Consider the following 24,432-nt stretch of genomic DNA (forward strand, 5'->3'; position numbering starts at 1 on the left):
GCAAGGGGAGGCGCGAATCGGGGCTCGGTGCAGCGGCTTGACTCCTGCTCGTTGCAGACGGCAAGCAGAGGCCGGCGACGGGTGGACTTGGCGTGCGAGGTGAGGGACTTGGCGGCCCGGCGATGGGGTTGACCGCTACCTCCGGCTCGAAGCAGACCGCAGGGGTCGACACACGCATGAAGGAGAGGCAGGGCGTGAGGCGAGGACGAAGCAGGGCGTGGCGCAGAGCACGTGCGAGTGACGGGGACGGGGACTTGACGGCGGGATTCGGCAAGGAGGCGTCGGAGATGGCCGGATCCGGGCCAGCTCGGGTCGGGGAGGCGAGGTAGCAGGCCGACAGCGGGGTGGATGCGCACCTGGAGAGAGAGAGGGCAGCGTGAGAGAGAGAGAAACAGAAGCAGGAGGGAAAGGGAGCAGGGCTCTCGGGGCACTCATCTGCTGGTGGTACTCTTCGGCGGAGGGAGCTCCGGAGGTCGACCGGCGAGAGGGAGACGAGGTGAGGAGGAGGCGCTCGGGACAGGAGCTGGCTGCGGGAGGAGCGGGAGAGGAGGAGCTCCTCTGGTTGGCCGGGTGGATCAAGGGGAGGCCTCGGGTGCCAGTTGGTTAGGAGAGAGGATCGGGAGGGATCCCGAGGAGGAAGATTGGACAGAGTGGCGGCGGCGGCGGGCACGAAATGGATGGGACAGATCTCCTAGGTTTTAGGGTTAGCCTGTTATATATAGCAAGTGGGTCTAAATCGAGGCCTAGATCGGACCCTCCAATTTAGATCGGGTGGTCAAGAAAAATAGGCTATAGGGAATCAAAGAGGAAACCGAAGATGTTTTAGGGATATTTGGGGATGATCCGAACTCATCGGTCACGACAGCCCGGTCGGGTACGGGGAAGTTTTCGGACGCGCGCAAGAGGGGGTCGGAGTAAAGTGTAGAGAGGCTCAAACGGTCAGACAAGAGGGAATCGAAAACCTGGTTGGACTTGGATCGATCAACGAACGCCACGGAGCGAAGCGAGGAGCGGCAACTACGAGCGTCTACGAGTTTTATAAAAACATGCGGATGCAATATGCATGATGTCATGATGAAATGCAACAACAACAACAACAACAAAATAAAACACACGACGACAATGAAAAACATGGAAGGCGTCTGAAGCATCGGTCTCGGGGCGTTACATATGGGCCTATAGAACTGCATATAAAAATCCTATGGGTATGTCTCCGTATAAAATGGTTTATGGAAAAGCATGTCACTTACCTCTCGAACTAGAACATAAGGCATATTGAGCCATTAAAGAGCTCAATTATGATTTCAAACTTGCTGGCAAAAAGAGACTATTTGACATTAGCTCACTTGATGAGTGGAGAACCTAGGCATATGAGAACGCCAAACTGTTTAAAGAAAAAGTTAAAAGATGGCATGACAAAAGGATACAAAAGCGTGAGTATAATGTAGGTGATTATGTGTTGTTATACAACTCTCGTTTAAGATTTTTTGCAGGAAAACTCCTCTCTAAATCGGAAGGTCCTTACGTTATCGAGGAGGTCTATCGTTCCGGTGCCATAAAAATCAACAACTTTGAAGGCACAAATCCGAAGGTGGTGAACGGCCAAAGAATCAAACATTATATCTCAGGTAATCCCATAAATGTCGAAACCAATGTTATTGACACCATAACCCCGGAGGAGTACATAAGGGACACTTTCCAGAACGTTTCAGACTCCGAAAAGGAATAGGTATGTGGTACGGTAAGTAAACCGACTCCAAAACGGTTCTAATTGCAATTTTCTCCGTTTTGGAATATTTAAGAAAATAAGAAAATAAGAAGCAGTCTGAAAGGGACACGAGGCATCCATGAAGGTGGAGGGCGCACCCTACCCCCTAGGCCCGCCCCCTGCCTCGTGGCCACCCCGTGCGCCCTCCGGATTCCTTTTTCTTGCACGATACTTCTTTCGGTCGGCAAAAATTCATTATATAACCTCCCAAAGGTTTTGACCACCGTACCACGACATAATCCTCTGCTTTTGTTTCGAGCTGTTTTTCTGACAGATCTAGATCACCATGACGTCTTCAAGCGCCCCCAAGGACAAATTTTTCGAGAAGGTCATAGACCCCTACCTCACGGAGGTGCTGCAACTCCCTCAAACCATTCAGATGCATGAGGGGGTGCTTCACATCCGTGATGTTGAGGGACCAAGGAGGACCGGAAGCGTGGAGACAAGACTCGAAGCAATGGAGCAACAAGTTTTCAAGTGCCAGGGGATGGTGGAACACGGACTCAACGCCAACCACATGATGATCGCGGAGTTCACCAACAACCACAAGATGGATGCCAAGAACATTGGGGAGACCATCTTCAAGCTTCACGAGAAAATCGAGCACCTCCAAGCCCAGATCTATGACCTATAAAACCAAAACTGTGGGTATGAATATAGATTCAAGAGGATGAGTTTGGCTGCAGATTTGAGGATCCCGGAGACTCGATCATCCTTCTATGATGGTGATCCTATGCCTTGGAAGATGGACGACAAGCCTACATCATCAACAACTCCATCATCACCACCTCCGAAGAAAGAGACATAAATACATGGGTATGGGCACTCCCCTTGGCAATTGCCAAGCTTGGGGGAGGTGCCCCGGTATCGTATCACCATCACACTTCTATCTTTACCATTTTTCTTAGTTCGATCCTTTTGGTTATATCTTGATCTAGTAGAATAAAGTTTAGTATGATCTAGCTTTGAGTTTTTGTGTTGGTCCTTATCTATGTAATCGAGTTCGTGAGCTATATGTAATAAAGATTAGTCTTGAGTCGAGGGCTTGGTTATCTTGCTATGATCTTGAGGGGAAAAGGAGAAAAAGAAATAAAGAGATCATATTGATCTTATGGAGAGTAATGACTTCACATATAAAGAGTATGATGAATAAAAGTTGTTGAGAGCTGACAAACATAGTTTTGGTCATCGTTGCAATTAATAGGAAGTAATAAAGAAAGAGAGGTTTTCACATATAAATATACTATCTTGGACATCTTTTATGATTGTGAGCACTCATTAAAATATGACATGCTAAAAAGTTGATGTTGGACAAGGAAGACAATGTAATGGGTTATGTTTTCTTATATCCGAAATAAATTATATTGTCATGGATCATCCAACATGTTGAGCTTGCCTTTCCCCCTCATGCTAGCCAAATTCTTTGCACCAAGTAGAGATACTACTTGTGCTTCCACATATCCTTAAACCCAGTTTTGCCATGAGAGTCCACCATATCTACCTATGGATTGAATAAGATCCTTCAAGTAAGTTGCCATTGTTGCAAGCAATAAAAATTTGCTCTCTAAATATGTATGATCTATTAGTGTGGAGAAAATAAGATTTATACGAGCTTGTGATATGGAAGAAATAAAAGCGACGGACTGCATAATAAAGGTCCCTATCACGAGTGGCAATATAAAGTGACGTTCTTTTGCATTAAGATTTTGTGCATCCAACCATAAAAGCACATGACAACCTCTGCTCCCCTCTGTGAAGGGCCTATCTTTTATTTTTGTCTTATACCTTATACAAGAGTCGTAGGTGATATTCACCTTTCCCTTTTTACACTTTATCCTTTGGCAAGCACTATGTGTTGGAAAGATCTTGATATATATATCCAATTGGATGTGGGTTTTCATAAAGCATTATTGTTGACGTTACCCTTGAGGTAAAAGGTTGGGAGGTAAAACTGTAAGCCCCTATCTTTCTCTGTGTCTGATTAAAACTTCATACCCATAAGTATTGCGTGAGTGTTAGCAATTGTGAAAGACTAAATGATAGTTGAGTATGTGGACATGCTGAAAAGCTCTTATATTGACGCTTTCCGATGTTATGATAAATTGCAATTGCTTCAATGACTGAGATTATAGTTTGCTAGTTTTTCAATGAAGTTTCTGATTCATACTTTACATTGTGAATAGATTTTTACTTTAGCATAAGAAATCATATGATAATATATATATGTGTGTGTGTGTGTGTGTGTGTGTGTTGCTATTCTAAGAATGATCATGATGCCCTCATGTCCGTATTATATTTTATCGACACCCCTATCTCTAAACATGTGGACATATTTTTCGATATCGGCTTCCGCTTGAGGATAAGCGAGGTCTAAGCTTGGGGGAGTTGATACGTTCATTTTGCATCATGCTTTTATATCGATATTTATTGCATTATGAGTTGTTATTACACATTATGTCACAATACTTATGCCTTTTCTCTCTTATTTTACAAGGTTTACATGAAGAGGGAGAATGTCGGCAGCTGGGATTCTGGGCTGGAAAAGGAGCAAATATTAGAGACCTATTCTGCACAACTCCAAAAGTCCTGAAGTTCCACGAAAGTCAGTTCTGGAATATATTAAAAATATTGAGCGAAGAAAGCACGAGAGGGGGGCCACCCACTGTCCACGAGGGTGGAGGGCGCGCCCTTCCCCCCTGGCACGCCCCCTGCCTCATGGGCCACCTGGAAACCCCCCGATGCCCATCTTTTGGTATAAGGTGTCTTTTGCCCTGGAAAAAATCAGAAGGAAGCTTTCGGGACGAAGCGCCGCAGTCTCGAGGCGGAACCTTGGCGGAACCAATCTAGGGCTCCGGCGGAGCTGTTCTGCCGGGGAAACATCCCTCCAGGAGGGGGAAATCGTCACCATCGTCATCACCATCGATCCTCTCATCGGGAGGGGGTCAATCTCCATCAACATTTTCACCAGCACCATCTCCTCTCAAACCCTAGTTCATCTCTTGTATCCAATCTTTGTCTCAAAGCCTCAGATTGGTACCTGTGGGTTGCTAGTAGTGTTGATTACTCCATGTAGTTGATGCTAGTTGGTCTATTCGATGGAAGATTATATGTTCAGATCCTTTATGCACATTAATACCCCTCTGATTATGAACATGAATATGATTTGTGAGTAGTTACATTTGTTCCTAAGGACATGGGAGAAGTCTTGTTATAAGTAGTCATGTGAATTTGGTATTCGTTCGATATTTTGATGAGATGTATGTTGTCTTTCCTCTAGTGGTGTTATGTGAACTCAACTACATGACACTTCACCATTGTTTGGGCCTAGGGGAAGGCATTGGGAAGTAATAAGTAGATGATGGGTTGCTAGAGTGACAGAAGCTTAAACCCTAGTTTATGTGTTGCTTCGTAAGGGGCTGATTTGGATCCATATGTTTCATGTTATGGTTAGATTTACCTTAATTCTTGTTTCGTAGTTGCGGATGCTTGCGAGGGGGGTTAATCATAAGTGGGATGCTTGTCCAAGGAAGGGCAGTACCCAAGCACCGGTCCACCCACATATCAAATTATCAAAGTAACGAACGCGAATCATATGAGCATGATGAAAACTAGCTTGACGATAATTCCCATGTGTCCTCGGGAGCGCTTTCCTTTATATAAGAGTTTCTCCAGGCTTGTCCTTTGCTACAAAAAGGATTGGGCCATCTTGCTGCACCTTGTTTACTTTTGTTACTTGTTACCTGTTACTAATTACGTTATCACAAAACTATCTATTACCGATAATTTCAGTGGTTGCAGAGAATACCTTACTGAAAACAGCTTGTCATTTCCTTCTGCTCCTTGTTGGGTTCGACACTCTTACTTATCGAAAGGACTACGATAGATCCGCTACACTTTTGGGTCATCAGTCGCGGCCAGCTCTCTAGCCCCCCCCCCCCCCCCGCGCGCGCCGAGCTTTTTCTCCGGCGATTCCCACGCCACTGCCCCACCACTGCGCCCCCCCCCCCACCGCCGGTGACCACCGCCCCCACCCTGAACCCTATGATAGATAGTGGGGTACCTCTCTGGTGAGCCCCCTCCCCACTGCAGGTGGTTCTTCCTTAACTCTGGCGAGCCCCCCCCCACCCCATAAAAATTGACTGACCCAAAAGTCGATTCAGTCGATTGAAGTGTAGCTAAATTGGAGCAGAGCAGCAGCACGAGCAAGGGGGAGAGCAGCAGCAACAGCGCGAGCGAGCAAGCAAGAGCCGGACCAGCAGAAGTAGCGCGAGCGAGTGAGAGCCGGACCAGCAGAAGTAGCACGAGCGAGCGAGCGAGAGCCAGAGCAGTAGCAGCAGCGCACGCGAGCGAGTGAGAGCCGGAGCAGCAGCAGCAACGCGAGCGAGCGAGAGCTGGAGCAGTAGCAGCAGATCCGGCTAGTATGGACGCCACCACTGAAGGGGCCTTGCACTGGGGGAGAGCCGCCATGGAGATGTCGCCCACGGTGCCGGCTTCGAGGTAGTCGTGCCATGGGGGTGCGGGATGGAGCACCGTCGACGCCGAGAGGTCGAGTTAAGGAGAAGGTGCAAAGCGATGAGTGTACAACCTCTTTAGTGGCACCGAGTAGGCCTCGGCTTCGTCCGAGGAGTCGGTGAGGATGTTGCGGTTCTCGTGGAGCAGGTTAAGGTAACGCTGTGGGGATGGAGCAGCTGCGATAGACGAGGCAATCGTCGGAGCAGCTCCTTGGAGGTGGAGGACGGGATGGCTGAACGGGCGGGACGATGAGATGGTTGACGGATCCTCATCCAGGGAGGTGGATGAGGGACGTCGACTTGTTGAAGTGGACGACGTTGAAGGAAATATGCCCTAGAGGCAATAATAAAGTTATTATTTATTTCCTTATATCATGATAAATGTTTATTGTTCATGCTAGAATTGTATTAACCGGAAACATAATACATGTGTGAATACATAGACAAACAGAGTGTCACTAGTATGCCTCTACTTAACTAGCTCGTTGATCAAAGATGGTTATGTTTCCTAGCCATAGACATGAGTTGTCATTTGATTAACGGGATCACATCATTAGGGGAATGATGTGATTGACTTGACCCATTCCGTTAGCTTAACACTCGATCGTTTAGTATGTTGCTATTGCTTTCTTCATGACTTATACATGTTCCTATGACTATGAGATTATGCAACTCCTGTTTACCGGAGGAACACTTTGTGTGCTACCAAACGTCACAATGTAACTGGGTGATTATAAAGGTGCTCTACAGGTGTCTCCAAAGGTACTTGTTGGGTTGGCGTATTTCGAGATTAGGATTTGTCACTCCGATTGTCGGAGAGGTATCTCTGGGCCCACTCGGTAATGCACATCACTATAAGCCTTGCAAGCATTGCAACTAATGAGCTAGTTGCGGGATGATGTATTACGGAACGAGTAAAGAGACTTGCCGGTAACGATAATGAACTAGGTATCGAGATACCGATGATCGAATCTCGGGCAAGTAACATACCGATGACAAAGGGAACAACGTATGTTGTTATGCGGTCTGACCGATAAAGATCTTCGTAGAATATGTAGGAACCAATATGAGCATCCATGTTCCTCTATTGGTTATTGATTGGAGAGGTGTCTCGGTCATGTCTACATAGTTCTCGAACCCGTAGGGTCCGCACGCTTAACATTACGATGACAGTTATATTATGAGTTTATATGTTTTGATGTACCGAAGGTTGTTCGGAGTCCCGGATGTGATCACGGACATGACGAGGAGTCTCGAAATGGTCGATACATAAAGATTGATATATTGGAAGCCTATGTTTGGACATCGGAAGTGTTCCGGGTGAAATCGGGATTTTTCCGGAGTACCGGGAGGTTACCGGAACCCCCCGGTAACTTAATGGGCCTTAGTGGGCCTAGGTGGAAGAGAGGAGAGGGGGCCCGGGCAGGGCCGCGCGCCCCTCCCCCCCCCCAGTCCGAATAGGAAAAGGAGAGGGGGGCGGCGCCCCCCCCTTCCTTCCTCCCCTCCACCTTTTCCCCCTTCCTCTCCTAGTCCAACATGGAAAGGGGGGAGTCCTACTCCCGGTAGGAGTAGGACTCCTCCTGGCGCGCCTCTCCTCCCTTGGCCGGCGGCCTCCCCCTTGCTCCTTTATATACAGGGGCAGGGGGCACCTCTCGACACACAATTAGTCTACGATCTTTTAGCCGTGTGCAGTGCCCCCCTCCACCATATTACACCTCGATAATATCGTAGCGGTGCTTAGGCGAAGCCCTGCGTCGGTAGAACATCATCATCATCACCATGCCGTCCTGCTGACGAAACTCTCCCTCAACACTCGGCTGGATCGGAGTTCGAGGGACGTCATCGAGCTGAACATGTGCTGAACTCGGAGGTGCCATGCGTTCGGTACTTGATCGGTCGGATCGTGAAGACGTACGACTACATCAACCGCATTGTGTTAACGCTTCCGCTTTCGGTCTACGAGGGTACGTGGACAACACTCTCCCCTCTCGTTGCTATGCATCACCATGATCTTGCGTGTGCGTAGGAAATTTTTTGAAATTACTACGTTCCCCAACAGTGGCATCCGAGCCTGGTTTTATTCGTTGATGTTATGCACGAGTAGAACACAAGTGAGTTGTGGGCGATATAAGTCATACTGCTTACCAGCATGTCATACTTTGGTTCAGCGGTATTGTGAGATGAAGCGGCCCGGACCGACATTACGCGTACGCTTACGCGAGACTGGTTTCACCGTTGCGAGCACTCGTTGCTTAAAGGTGATTGGCGGGTGTCTGTCTCTCTCACTTTAGTTGAACCGAGTGTGGCTACGCCCGGTCCTTCCGAAGGTTAAAACAGCACCAACTTGACAAACTATCGTTGTGGTTTTGATGCGTAGGTAAGAACGGTTCTTGCTAAGCCCGTAGCAGCCACGTAAAACTTGCAACAACAAAGTAGAGGACGTCTAACTTGTTTTTGCAGGGCATGTTGTGATGTGATATGGTCAAGACATGATGCTATATTTTATTGTATGAGATGATCATGTTTTGTAACCGAGTTATCGGCAACTGGCATGAGCCATATGGTTGTCACTTTATTGTATGCAATGCAATCGCCATGTAATTGTTTTACTTTATCACTAAGCGGTAGCGATAGTCGTAAAAGCAATAGTTGGCGAGACGACAACGATACTACGATGGAGATCAAGGTGTCGCGCCGGTGACGATGGTGATCATGACGGTGCTTCGGAGATGGAGATCACAAGCACAAGATGATGATGGCCATATCATATCACTTATATTGATTGCATGTGATGTTAATCTTTTATGCATCTTATCTTGCTTTGATTGGCGGTAGCATTATAAGATGATCTCTCACTAAAATTTCAAGATAAAAGTGTTCTCCCTGAGTATGCACCGTTGCGAAAGTTCTTCGTGCTGAGACACCACGTGATGATCGGGTGTGATAGGCTCTACGTTCAAATACAACGGGTGCAAAACAGTTGCACACGCGGAATACTCAGGTTAAACTTGACGAGCCTAGCATATGCAGATATGGCCTCGGAACACGGAGACCGAAAGGTCGAGCGTGAATCATATAGTAGATATGATCAACATAGTGATGTTCACCATTGAAACTACTCCATCTCACGTGATGATCGGACATGGTTTAGTTGATATGGATCACGTGATCACTTAGAGGATTAGAGGGATGTCTATCTAAGTGGGAGTTCTTAAGTAATATGATTAATTGAACTTGAATTTATCATGAACTTAGTACCTGATAGTATCTTGCTTGTCTATGTTAATTGTAGATAGATGGCCCGTGCTGTTGTTCCGTTGAATTTTAATGCGTTCCTTGAGAAAGCAAAGTTGAAAGATGATGGTAGCAATTACACGGACTGGGTCCGTAACTTGAGGATTATCCTCATTGTTGCACAGAAGAATTACGTCCTGGAAGCACCGCTGGGTGCCAGGCCTGCTGCAAGAGCAACACCAGAAGTTATGAACGTCTGGCAGAGCAAAGCTGATGACTACTCAATAGTTCAGTGTGCCATGCTTTACGGCTTAGAACCGGGTTTTCAACGACGTTTTCAACGTCATGGAGCATATGAGATGTTCCAGGAGTTGAAGTTAATATTTCAAGCAAATGCCCGGATTGAGAGATATGAAGTCTCCAATAAGTTCTACAGCTGCAAGATGGAAGAGAATAGTTCTGTCAGTGAGCATATACTCAAAATGTCTGGGTATAGTAATCACTTGATTCAACTGGGAGTTAATCTTCCGGATGATAGCGTCATTGACAGAATTCTTCAATCACTGCCACCAAGCTACAAGAGCTTCGTGATGAACTATAACATGCAAGGGATGAATAAGACAATTCCCGAGCTCTTCGCAATGCTAAAGGCAGCGGAGGTAGAAATCAAAAAGGAGCATCAAGTGTTGATGGTCAATAAGACCACTAGTTTCAAGAAAAAGGGAAAAGGGAAGAAGAAGGGGAACTTCAAGAAGAATAGCAAGCAAGTTGTTGTTCAGGAGAAGAAACCCAAGTCTGGACCTAAGCTTGAAGCTGAGTGCTTCTACTACAAACAGACTGGTCACTGGAAGCGGAACTGCCCCAAGTATTTGGCGGATAAGAAGGATGGCAAGGTTAACAAAGGTATATGTGATATACATGTTATTGATGTGTACCTTACTAATGCTCGCAGTAGCACCTGGGTATTTGATACTGGTTCTGTTGCTAATATTTGCAACTCGAAACAGGGGCTACGGATTAAGCGAAGATTGGCTAAGGACGAGGTGACGATGCGCGTGGGAAATGGTTCCAAAGTCGATGTGATCGCGGTCGGCACGCTACCTCTACATCTACCTTCGGGATTAGTATTAGACCTAAATAATTGTTATTTGGTGCCAGCGTTGAGCATGAACATTATATCTGGATCTTGTTTGATGCGAGATGGTTATTCATTTAAATCAGAGAATAATGGTTGTTCTATTTATATGAGTAATATCTTTTATGGTCATGCACCCTTGAAGAGTGGTCTATTTTTAATGAATCTCGATAGTAGTGACACACATATTCATAATGTCAAAGCCAAAAGATGCAGAGTTGATAATGATAGTGCAACTTATTTGTGGCACTGTCGTTTAGGTCATATCGGTGTAAAGAGCATGAAGAAACTCCATAATGATGGACTTTTGGAATCACTTGATTATGAATCACTTGGTACTTGCGAACCGTGCCTCATGGGCAAGATGACTAAAACACCGTTCTCCGGAACTATGGAGAGAGCAACAGATTTATTGGAAATCATACATACAGATGTATGTGGTCCGATGAATATTGAGGCTCGTGGCGGATATCGTTATTTTCTCACCTTCACAGATGATTTGAGCATATATGGGTATATCTACTTAATGAAACATAAGTCTGAAACATTTGAAAAGTTCAAAGAATTCAGAGTGAAGTTGAAAATCATCGTAACATGAAAATAAAATTTCTATGATCTGATCGTGGAGGAGAATATTTGAGTTACGAGTTTGGCCTACATTTGAAACAATGCGGAATAGTTTCGCAACTCACGCCACCCGGAACACCACAGCGTAATGGTGTGTCCGAACGTCGTAATCATACTTTACTAGATATGGTGCGATCTATGATGTCTCTTACTGATTTACCGCTATCGTTTTGGGGTTATGCTTTAGAGATGGCTGCATTCACTCTAAATAGGGCACCATCAAAATCCGTTGAAACGACACCTTATGAACTATGGTTTGGCAAGAAACCAAAGTTGTCATATCTTAAAGTTTGGGGTTGCGATGCTTATGTGAAGAAACTTCAACCTGATAAGCTCGAACCTAAATCAGAGAAATGTGTCTTCATAGGATACCCAAAGGAGACTGTTGGGTACACTTTCTATCACAGATCCGAAGGCAAGACATTCGTTGCTAAGAATGGATCCTTTCTAGAGAAGGAGTTTCTCTCGAAAGAAGTGAGTGGGAGGAAAGTAGAACTTGATGAGGTAACTGTACCTGCTCCCTTATTGGAAAGTAGATCATCACATAAACCAGTTTCTGCGACACCTACACCAATTAGTGAGGAAGTTAATGATAATGATCATGAAACTTCAGATCAAGTTATTACTGAACCTCGTAGGTCAACCAGATTAAGATCCGCACCAGAGTGGTACGGTAATCCTGTTCTGGAGGTTATGTTACTAGACCATGACGAACCTACGAACTATGAAGAAGCGATGGTGAGCCCAGATTCCGCAAAATGGCTTGAGGCCATGAAATCCGAGATGGGATCCATGTATGAGAACAAAGTATGGACTTTGGTTGACTTGCCCGACGATCGGCAAGTCATTGAAAATAAATGGATGTTCAAGAAGAAGACTGACGCCGACGGTAATGTTACTGTCTATAAAGCTCGACTTGTTGCGAAAGGTTTTCGACAAGTTCAAGGGATTGACTACGATGAGACCTTCTCACCCGTAGCGATGCTTAAGTCCGTCCGAATCATGTTAGCAATTGCTGCATTTTATGATTATGAAATTTGGCAAATGAATGTCAAAACTGCATTCCTGAATGGATTTCTGGAAGAAGAGTTGTATATGATGCAACCGGAAGGTTTTGTCGATCCAAAGGGAGCTAACAAAGTGTGCAAGCTCCAGCGATCCATTTATGGACTGGTGCAAGCCTCTCGGAGTTGGAATAAACGCTTTGATAGTGCGATCAAAGCATTTGGTTTTATACAGACTTTTGGAGAAGCCTGTATTTACAAGAAAGTGAGTGGGAGCTCAGTAGCATTTCTGATATTATATGTGGATGACATATTGCTAATTGGAAATGATATAGAATTTCTGGATAGCATAAAGGGATACTTGAATAATAGTTTTTCAACGAAAGACCTCGGTGAAGCTGCATATATATTGGGCATCAAGATCTATAGAGATAGATCAAGACGCTTAATTGGACTTTCACAAAGCACATACCTTGACAAAGTTTTGAAGAAGTTCAAAATGGATCAAGCAAAGAAAGGGTTCTTGCCTGTACTACAAGGTGTGAGATTGAGTAAGACTCAATGCCCGGCCACTGCAGAAGATAGAGAGAAGATGAAAGATGTTCCCTATGCTTCAGCCATAGGCTCTATCATGTATGCAATGCTGTGTACTAGACCTGATGTATGCCTTGCTATAAGTTTAGCAGGGAGGTACCAAAGTAATCCAGGAGTGGATCACTGGACAGCGGTCAAGAATATCCTGAAATACCTGAAAAGGACTAAGGATATGTTTCTCGTTTATGAGGTGACAAAGAGCTCATCGTAAATGGTTACGTTGATGCAAGCTTTGACACTGATCCGGACGATTCTAAATCGCAAACCGGATACGTGTTTACATTGAACGGTGGAGCTGTCACTTGGTGCAGTTCTAAGCAAAGTGTCGTGGCGGGATCTACGTGTGAAGCGGAGTACATAGCTGCTTTGGAAGCAGCAAATGAAGGAGTTCATATCCGATCTAGGTGTCATACCTAGTGCATCGGGACCAATGAAAATCTTTTGTGACAATACTGGTGCAATTGCCTCAGCAAAGGAATCCAGATTTCACAAGAGAACCAAGCACATCAAAAGACGCTTCAATTCCATCCGGGATTTAGTCCAGGTGGGAGACATAGAAATTTGCAAGATACATACGGATCTGAATGTTGCAGACCCGTTGACTAAGCCTCTTCCACGAGAAAAACATGATCAGCACCAAGACTCCATGGGTGTAAGAATCATTACTGTGTAATCTAGATTATTGACTCTAGTGCAAGTGGGAGACTAAAGGAAATATGCCCTAGAGGCAATAATAAAGTTATTATTTATTTCCTTATATCATGATAAATGTTTATTATTCATGCTAGAATTGTATTAAACGGAAACATAATACATGTGTGAATACATAGACAAACAGAGTGTCACTAGTATGCCTCTACTTAACTAGCTCGTTGATCAAAGATGGTTATGTTTCCTAGCCATAGACATGAGTTGTCATTTGATTAACGGGATCACATCATTAGGGGAATGATGTGATAGACTTGACCCATTCCGTTAGCTTAGCACTCGATCGTTTAGTATGTTGCTATTGCTTTCTTCATGACTTATACATGTTCCTATGACTATGAGATTATGCAACTCCCGTTTACCGGAGGAACACTTTGTGTGCTACCAAACGTCACAATGTAACTGGGTGATTATAAAGGTGCTCTACAGGTGTCTCCAAAGGTACTTGTTGGGTTGGCGTATTTCGAGATTAGGATTTGTCACTCCGATTGTCGGAGAGGTATCTCTGGGCCCACTCGGTAATGCACATCACTATAAGCCTTGCAAGCATTGCAACTAATGAGCTAGTTGCGGGATGATGTATTACGGAACGAGTAAAGAGACTTGCCGGTAACGAGAATGAACTAGGTATCGAGATACCGATGATCGAATCTCGGGCAAGTAACATACCGATGACAAAGGGAACAACGTATGTTGTTATGCGGTCTGACCGATAAAGATCTTCGTAGAATATGTAGGAACCAATATGAGCATCCAGGTTCCGCTATTGGTTATTGATTGGAGAGGTGTCTCGGTCATGTCTACATAGTTCTCGAACCCGTAGGGTCCGCACGCTTAACATTACGATGACAGTTATATTATGAGTTTATATGTTTTGATGTACCGAAGGTTGTTCGGAGTCCCGGATGTGATCACGGACATGACGAGGAGTCTCGAAATGGTCGATACATAAAGATTGATATATTGGAAGCCTATGTTTGGACATCGGAAGTGTTCCGGGTGAAATCGGGATTTTTCCGGAGTACCGGGAGGTTACCGGAACCCCCCGGTAACTTAATGGGCCTTAGTGGGCCTAGGTGGAAGAGAGGAGAGGGGCCCGGGCAGGGCCGCGCGCCCCTCCCCCCCCCCCAGTCCGAATAGGAAAAGGAGAGGGGGCGGCGCCCCCCCCCCTTCCTTCCTCCCCTCCACCTTTTCCCCCTTCCTCTCCTAGTCCAACATGGAAAGGGGGGGAGTCCTACTCCCGGTAGGAGTAGGACTCCTCCTGGCGCGCCTCTCCTCCCTTGGCCGGCGGCCTCCCCTTGCTCCTTTATATACAGGGGCAGGGGGCACCTCTCGACACACAATTGGTCTACGATCTTTTAGCCGTGTGCAGTGCCCCCCTCCACCATATTACACCTCGATAATATCGTAGCGGTGCTTAGGCGGTAGAACATCATCATCGTCACCACGCCGTCGTGCTGACGAAACTCTCCCTCAACACTCGGCTGGATCGGAGTTCGAGGGACGTCATCGAGATGAACGTGTGCTGAACTCGGAGGTGCCGTGCGTTCGGTACTTGATCGGTCGGATCGTGAAGACGTACGACTACATCAACCGCGTTGTGTTAACGCTTCCACTTTCGGTCTACGAGGGTACGTGGACAACACTCTCCCCTCTCGTTGCTATGCATCACCATGATCTTGCGTGTGCGTAGGAAATTTTTTGAAATTACTACGTTCCCCAACAGACGTCGTCGGGGAAGAGGCTCCGGCTGGGCAGCGGTGAGGTGGCCGACGGAGGAGGGTGGGCAGCAGAGAGGTTATGGCGGCCTGGGATTTCGAATGGCGAAAAGAAGGCGATGGGAGGGGGGAACCATGACTTAGGGACGTGCTTGTCCAAAATGTAGGGTGTGTTACGAAAGTACCCCCACCAATTTGAATTAGCGGCCCTTTTGGCTCAGGGTTAGAAGGGGGATTTCGCGTGTCGGGATTTGGCAGCTGGAGTGAGTTTTCGCGCGCGTTGTAATTTCGGGATAGCAAGGCCCGGTTTGTGAAGGCGCGAGTTTTGGCAGCACGATATCTGAATTCTCGGGACATAACAAGGCGCGGGTTGAATTTTAGGGACAAGCCTAATGTGTAATATTGTACTTGTATGTACCAAATCAATTCGCACTTCCCTCAACGAAAAAACGAAAAAAATAAAACTATTCACACCACACAAAGAGAGAGTCTTGTCTCGGTTTACTATACAAATGCTATTCAAAGCTATGAATCCATGTTATGTCCAATTAAATTTTTTCGTTGGCTGTATAATGCATGTAACCTACTCATACCAACATTTTAGTGCATTCCAAATGTCTATACTACCGCTGCAATTCAAACTAAATTTGAATTTGTTTCTCTATTTGAATAAGAATCTACAATCATGATTGTTGCCAACTTCAACCATCATTCGTGTATTACCTTACAACACACCACATGATTACTATAGAGAGAGATATGAACTATGTGTACTATATGAACTCGAATTCAATTTTTTGAATACACTTGATGTTGATTCCAAATAATAGTACATTTGATGTACTAACTAGATATTCATAATCCCGCCCCTCTTTTCATCGATCTCATACTCGCACACTCCTCCCCCCTCGACATAGTAGGCCTCTTGCAGCACCTCCTAGCCGCACCCCTCTCCCCATGTCCGTCTCTCCAGACCTTATTTGCTTCTAACACATGCATGCATGTATACGTACCGATCTCCCTACATATATCTAGGTCGACTATAATTCTTTTTCCCCACGCACCGATAGACTTACCTCGCTAGTTATGTCTCTCCCTTCCTCAGACACATGACGGTTGATCTTCCTATGTAGTTCCGCCTGCTTACCACAACCATATCGTCCCCCCTCATCATCCTTGCATACCTCCCGACCCGTCTCTCACACGCACATGCATAGACAGGCAGAAATCCCCGGCCCTCTCTTATTGATATTGCACTCATACCCTCCGTTTGTCTAGCAGGCCTCTCCCACCATTTGTGAGAAGCAACTCCACCACCAACCCTCTGACACTCTACCTTTGTCTTTCTCCCAACCTTATTCCTCTGCTACATATATGCATCGATGCCGATCGATCTCCCTCAATACATAGCTAGGTCTCTCTCCTTCTCCACACATATACTAGTCGATCTACCTCTCTATAGTTAGGTCTATGCCCCCTCCCCCCCCCCCACACACAGACACACCGATAGTCGAACATTGTTGGTAGGTATCCATGCCACAGAGAAAAACTGCACCTCTGCCCTCTCAAATTCTAGTAGGCCAGCCGCCCTGTATCTTTGACGTGGGCAAACACAAATTCGATGGCACTCTTTATCGATTGCGCAGCCACACACTTCATCCTTATTTTCGATTCTATCGATATCTCACGCCGATGATCCCTCCACTCTCTTCTCGTGGATCGCTCCCTCTATATATAATATATCCATGACTTTGTTTCACACACATTGCATATGTTATTTTTTTGTTTGAGATATCATCGACACATTGCCTCTGTTTCGCACAAATCATCTCTCTCACACCCACCCACGTACGTACCTGTACCTAAAGAAGAGGTGCACGCACGACACACGTACTCACGTCTCGTTCCCGGCCACACCCGCGCGGGTACATGGTGGAGTTCATTTCTGTACGAAAAGGCAGCCCACGTGATAATTTGACGCGTGTAGCGGTTGTTTACTCAAAGGAGGGTCGTGTACCACGCGTAGACGGAACAAAATTTGACTTGACGCGTTAGTATTAAATAAAGTTATATTCCTCAATGGCACATACAGAATATAAAACGATTGTCGTTGGGAAAAAAGAAAAATCCGCTCCACTATATACAATGGAGCCTGCCTGCCGGGGTTTGTCTCTCGTCACACCATCTCACACAACGCGGCGGTGGCCACCCTCTCTCACCATTGGTCACTGATCCTGCCGCATCCCGTCCTTCGGGGGAAAGGGAGGATGCGAATCGTTTCACTGTTCGACGGTGTTGAGGCAGCACGTCCCAATCTGTGGTACCCGCCGTTCTCTCTAACCAAGCTCTGGCGTGGTAGGGCCTTCGCCACTTGCTCACTGCCACAGTATGGGCAGATCTGGCCACCGGCACCCTCCTAGTTACGTCCCCACGACCCTTAGGTACCGCTTCCTCCAGTCTTGCTCCACTGCCCATCTCCCCACGTTGTTGCATGTGGAAAATCCTGCATGTGGATCTTCTTTAGTTGTTTGCTTAATACGTATCTCGGCCGGCGTACTTTCCATCTTGCAATCTCGTCCTCAAACTGTTTTCGATAAACCACCATGCTGCTATCTTTCCCTTATTACATGGAATATGCTTCTTTTTTGTCGGCTTACGTGTCTTCAACTCCTGTTATTGGGCAGTAATTGTTTCCTTTCTACCTCCTTTTGCAAACAGGGCTATCCATTTCACCTCGTTGCTATTGTGACCTTTTGGTGAATTGCACAAATCACTTTTTTCTTAAGAGTGTTTTGTGCAGTTCCGCCAAAATGTTACATGGGCAACGTTTTTACATTTCTATGGGACAGCATAAAGGGAGATTGGTTTTGCTATCCTCCTCATCCAACTCCGTGCCTAATCTTCTCCAACAAGTAGTTAGTCCTAAAGAGAGATCGCAGAGGTGATCGGCTTCTATTTGTGTGTGTTATGTTTCATCATCTAGTTCCACTATTATTGTAATCACACGGACTGGATATCTTCGCAGACAGGGATGGTCAGCTCGATTTTAGTGGAGCTACACAAAATGATCGGATTGTGATGTCCTCCATACACCTCTTTTTTGGCTACAGAGCTGGGTGAAACTAGCTGCCAACAAATGAACACTGTGCCAGGAAATGGAGCCATGCCTACGAACAACGTCGATCAAGTCTATATTTTTCTTTATTTGTACACCTTCTCACAACTTTGTCTTCAGTTGTGATGTGAATATTGGCGCAGATCTACAAACCATTGAGATGCATTAGCAGACATGGTAGTTTCATTTGTATTTGATGGAATGTTGTAACGAGACAATCTTGAGGCAAGAAGACACATGAATCCTAAGTTGACACCTTTTTTCATGTGGGAGCCAAAGTTGAAACCTTCATAGCATCACAGTACAATTTCATTAAGATTATGTGTACATATAAACAAATCCTGAAGGATTGATAGGAATGCCAGAAACAATTCAACTTCGTTTCGCCGACATGTGGGACATCCTTCATCCGGCTCCACCTTCCATGCAGCAATATTGAGTGCACAACTGCAGGGACAGATTCACATGTTCGTTGCGCCGTAGTAGTAATGACTAGTGAGCAGTCAAATCACAGAGCCCCACCTTCGCCACAGTAAGTTGCTCGAACGAAGCAACCATCATTTCTCTGCTTGTTGAATCCGCTGGCACTCCCATATTCCCAGAGTAATAAGTTGCTTGGGCAAAGCAACCATCACTTCACCTTTCCCACAGTAAGTACTACCTCCTTTTTTTATTCTAGAAACAACCACACACGAATATTGGACGGTAGCAGCACAACAACTGAATCATAAATCAAAACCAACTAATGAACTACTACTACTACTGGTGAGCATTTGCTAGTATCATGTACTCCATCTGTCCATGTATATAGGGCTTAATGCGTTTTCCGAGACTAACTTTGGCCCTGTTTGGATCCATGGGTTAGAGTTAGTTTGAGCTAGTTGGGGCTCAAATAGCCCTAAAGTATCCAAACACGAGGGTTAAATTGGAGCAAGTTGCACCAAACCCACCAAAAAATATCCCACCCAAGAGGTGCTAATTGGAGATAGTTCTCATTGGGCCCACTGAAAAATCACTTTTCTCTCTCTATCCCGCCAGCCAAGTGGTGCTAATTGGAGCTAGTTATCATGGGGCCCACTGAAAAATCACTTTTCTCTCTCCATCAAGTGCATTTATTGTCAATCTAACCCTGTCATCCAAACACCTCTTTGGCTAAAGTTAGTTCAGGGTTAGTCATGAGTTAGTCTAACCTCTAGCTAAGTTAGAGTATCCAAACAGGAGCAGTATAGGACATTCAAGTTGCTCAAATCATACCGTCAAATTTGTACATAAAAGGATCTTTTTTTGAAACAGAACGTGAAAGGATCTTTGAATGATATAATTTTCAAATTATATAAAATCTTATCAATAGTCAAAGGCAACCTCAGAGAAGAGATTAGGCCCTATATAAAATCTTATCAATAGTCAAAACCAAGTGTTACTACTACACCAAACAAGTTCAAAACAAGAAACTGGACCCACTCATGGCACGGCACGCCTGTCTCGTTTGGTCCGTCGGTCAAAGCGCTTCCTCTTCTTGGCATAACAATAGAGTATAGTAATTTTTTTAGAATCCTCTTGTCATGTCGCAAACATGTGATGAGTTAACCGACCTCAATAGACGGCAAAAAAGCCAGCCCACCGCACTTTGAGAGAGCCGAGGAGCAAGAAGCGATACGGGCTGGTGGTTTACTAATGCTAGGTGTCGCACGAAGACCAAGAAATATGGTGATAGCGTGGGTTAGCCAAGTATGATGTAACTACACTGGGATGCCGTGTTTCGTACTCTTCCGGTCTACTGTGGAGATGATTGGTTGATTTTATATCGCTGAATAATATAAAATATTATGAGTGCAAACGCTCCACCACGAGGTTCCTTGCTCCTTCTCGGTCGTCGGGAATCTATGTTCTTCCACTCTCTTTTTTTGACGTGAGCTTTGTTCATCCTTTTGCCAACACGCGGGACATCTAGCATCAAGGTGCACGTGTCATGCAAGAAAATGGAGATAAGCAGTGCGTAACTGAGTCGTGCACTACGATGGCACCTAGTACTACGCAATATTTTTCCTCCTCGATGGCACGTGAATAGTGCACGTACTCAATGACGGAGCATGGGATGGCAGCCATGGACATGGTCACCCCTTTTTGGAGAGAGTACTAAATACGTATTAACTTTGATGTGTCCCGCCAACTCGCAGAACGACGAGAAGCACACACTGAATGACGGAGCACGGGATGGTAGCCATGGACATGGTCAACCCTTTTTGGAGACTAATGCACTACTTTTGATGTGTCTGGTCTACTCGCAAACGAGGATAAGCTTTGCTTACTACTAGTACAACCTCTCCCTCGCTCACGCGCGTGCGGTGACTCGCAGGACGAGGAGAAGCTTTTGCTTTATGATAGTGCGCTTAATACAGGCGATGGACGTGCAGCAGTTCATTCGGTGTCAGATTGCCAAAAGTATCTATATTGTAGTACCATCATCATTGTTCGACTTTCGGAAGAGACGAATAGCCAAGCGCACGGTCACCTACTCACAGTATAACCGGCCGTGTTTGCATGAATTTTTTAACATAGTACAATATGAGTGGATTGCTCCAGTGGTCATCACATGTGAGCCAAACGATTCGCACCCTTCCGCGCTCCATTTTTCCTTGCGTTCCTTCCTCCATCCAACACGCTGACAAGTGGGCCCCATGCTCATGTATGCCAACGTGGTAGTCAATTATTTTGCCAGACTCAGCTATCACACCCTTTTGATGCCACGTCAATGTACCCACTAGAAACAAGTTAGACTTGTTCGGTTCAACCGCCTCCCTAGGTTTTTGGAGAGGAATTGGCCAGCGCGAGGCAGTTCTGTAGGTGCGCAGGCGGCAAAAAGCAGGGACGCGCGAACCAGCTAGACGATGGAGGGAAGCTTCTACATTCGTAGGGGATGTGGCATTGGCTATTGGCAGCAACAGGCGGTCATCCGGGTATGCCATAAAGGATACGAAGAGGCATCCTATATCAGCAAGGACCAACTTCCCTACCAATATCTCATCTAATAGAACTCCCAAGTTAACTGTGCTGAGGTTGGTGTAGTCATGAGATGGGTGACCGGATGGGAAGTGGACTCGATGTTAACTATAGGGATGGGTTACTACCATTGAAGTGACCCATCCGTCTAGTTAATATTGAGGTCTTTGTTTTGTAATTTTGGACATTTTTTGTTTTTTGAACACATGTTAATCGAAGGTCTATCGCGTTACTTTTTAATAAGTTTTATTTTTTGAACACATGCTAATTGACTTGAAAGAAGGTCTGTCGCATTACTTTACGACATGTATCCAAAAATTGTGATATGACCTCTGTCAACTTATAAGTCATGTCTGTCAAATTAACCTCGAGGTACTTGTTCTCAAATTAACCTCTGGGCCTTGCCGGAGTGCTACAATGTGTCAGCGTCAATTGCAAGATGAGCCACCAAACTAGCAGTAGAGTTGCCAACATGCTCAAAGTGCATGCAACATTGAGTAGAAAGAAGCATGCCTAAGAAATTAATGTGTGCTTAGGGAGGCCCTTTGCTCAAAGAGCAAGTACTCTTTCGGTTATACTATAAGACTAGCCACAGTGGGAGTAACTTCAGCAGTAACATCGAGTCCAACTCAGCAAATTTGCTTATGTGGCAATGAGTTAACAAGGAGAGAGGTAGTTTGAGTAACTTAGCTAGTTGTTGTAACATCACATATCCCAGTGCAATATGAGTCTATAACCTAATAAATAAATATTTGCATGTTACCAAACTTATGTTACTACCCACTATGCGAAGAGGCTTCCTATATCGGCAAGCACCAGCTTCCCTACCGATTGCTCATCCAATAGAACTCCCAAGTTAACTGTGCTGAGGCTGGAGTAGTCATCAGATGGGTGACCGAATGGGAAGTGGACTCGATGTTAAACTAATGGGATGGGTTACTATAAACGTTTAATTGGCTTAAATGTATATAGTGCTCCGTCCTATCAATTGAACCTCGAGGTCTTTGTTTTGTAATTTTTGACATTTTTGTTTTTTGAACACATGTTAATCGAAGGTCTATCTCGTTACTTTTTAATAATTTTTGTTTTTTGAACACATGTTAATTGGCTTGAAAGAAGGTCTATCATGTTACTTCACGACATCTTTCCAAAAAAAGTGATATGACTTTTGTCAACCTATAAGGAATGTTTGTCAAATTAACCTCGAGGTACTTGTTCTCAAATTAACCTCTGGGTCTTGCAGGAGTACTTGTTTTTTGAACACATGTTAATCATAGGTGTATCGCGTTACTTTTTGATAATTTTTGATTTTTGAACACATGTTAATTGGCTTGAAAGAAGGTCTAGCATGTTACTTCACGACATCTTTCCAACAAAAAGTGATATGACTTATGTCAACCTATAATGCATGTCTGTCAAATTAACCTCAAGGTACTTGTTCTCAAATTAACCTCTGGGTCTTGCAGGAGTACTTGTTTTTTGAACACATGTTAATCCAAGGTCTATCGTGTTACTTTTTGATAATTTTTGTTTTTTCAACACATGTTAATTGGCTTGAAAGATGGTCTATCGTGTTACTTCACGACATCTTTCCAAAAAAGTGATATGACTTCTGTCAACCTATAAGGCATGTCTGTCAAATTAACCTCGAGGTACTTGTTCTCAAATTAACCTCTGGGCCTTGCAAGAGTGTTGTAATGTGTTAGCTTCAATTGCACGATGAGCCAACAAGCTAGCAGTGAAGTTGCCAACATGCTCAAAGTGCACGCAACATTGAGTAGGACGAAGCATGCGCAGGAAATTAGTGTGTGCATAGGGAGGCCTTTGCTCAAAGAGCAAGTGTATATAAGGTACAGTCGGCAGGCTATAAGGATGAGGAGCGAGAAGCAATACGGGTTGTTGGATATACTATAACTAGGTGTCCCACGGAGGTAACATTCAAAGTTATTCTCACACTATAGAATGGTATAGGAATGTGGAGAGATTTGGTTGATTTTATATCGCTGAATAATAGAAAATATTATGAGTGCACACGCTCCACTGCGAGGTTCCTTGCTCCTTCTCGGTCGTCGGGAATCTATGTTCTTCCACTCTTTTTTTAATGTGAGCTTTGTTCATCCTTTTGCCAACATGCGAGACATCTAGCATCAAGGTGCATGTGTCATGCAAGAAAATGGAGAAAATCAGATAAGAAGTACATAAGTGAGTCGTGCACTTCGATGGCACCTACTACGCAATATTTTTCTCCTCGATGGCACGTGAATAGTGCACATACTCAACGACGGAGCACGGGATGGTAGCCATGACAAGGTCAGCCCTTTTTTGGAGAGAGTACATACTAAATAACTTTGATGTGTCCCGTCAACTTGCAGAACGATGAGAAGCTTGCTTACTACGCCTTCTCCCTCGCCAACGCGTGCACGGTGGCTCGCAGCATGAGGAGAAACTTTTTCTTACAAGAGGTGGACGTGCAGCAGTTCATTTGGTGTCAGCTTGCCCGAAGTACTATTGTAGTACCATCATTATAGTTCAACTTCCGGAAGAGGCGAAGATCCAAGCGCAAGGTCACCTACTAACCTAGTACAGTATACTACCCCCTCCTCGCCCTTGAGCGGTTTTAGTGTTCACATGTTAGATTTTAGGCGATTTTGATTATTGACTAGGAGTCGACTAATTATTTACACTAATGAAATGGCAACGACGCCATCGGAAGCCGCGGATGTCATCGGAGATGTACCCAATGGACCCCGACCTTCCCTATGAGGAGAGGAGATCATGCGGGTGCCTTTCAAGCTCAAGGGGTCGTCGGGCTACCTCGTCGCCCGCCTGCCTCTGGTCCTCCCAGAGCCTCTATCATTGCTCTCATGGTGGCGCTCATTTGCAGGTGGGCACTGCTAGCTAGGAGAAATACTTGAGTTAATCGAGCCCTACATGAAAATCAAATGTGTCCTTGGGCTAAGCTCCGCCACTACTAGAGGAAAACTCCTGCAGAGGAGGTCGATGAGAGGCAGCACCGTG

This window comes from Triticum aestivum, chromosome 6D (assembly GCF_018294505.1).
Source record: "Triticum aestivum cultivar Chinese Spring chromosome 6D, IWGSC CS RefSeq v2.1, whole genome shotgun sequence".
In the NCBI taxonomy this organism is placed as follows: Eukaryota; Viridiplantae; Streptophyta; class Magnoliopsida; order Poales; family Poaceae; genus Triticum; species Triticum aestivum.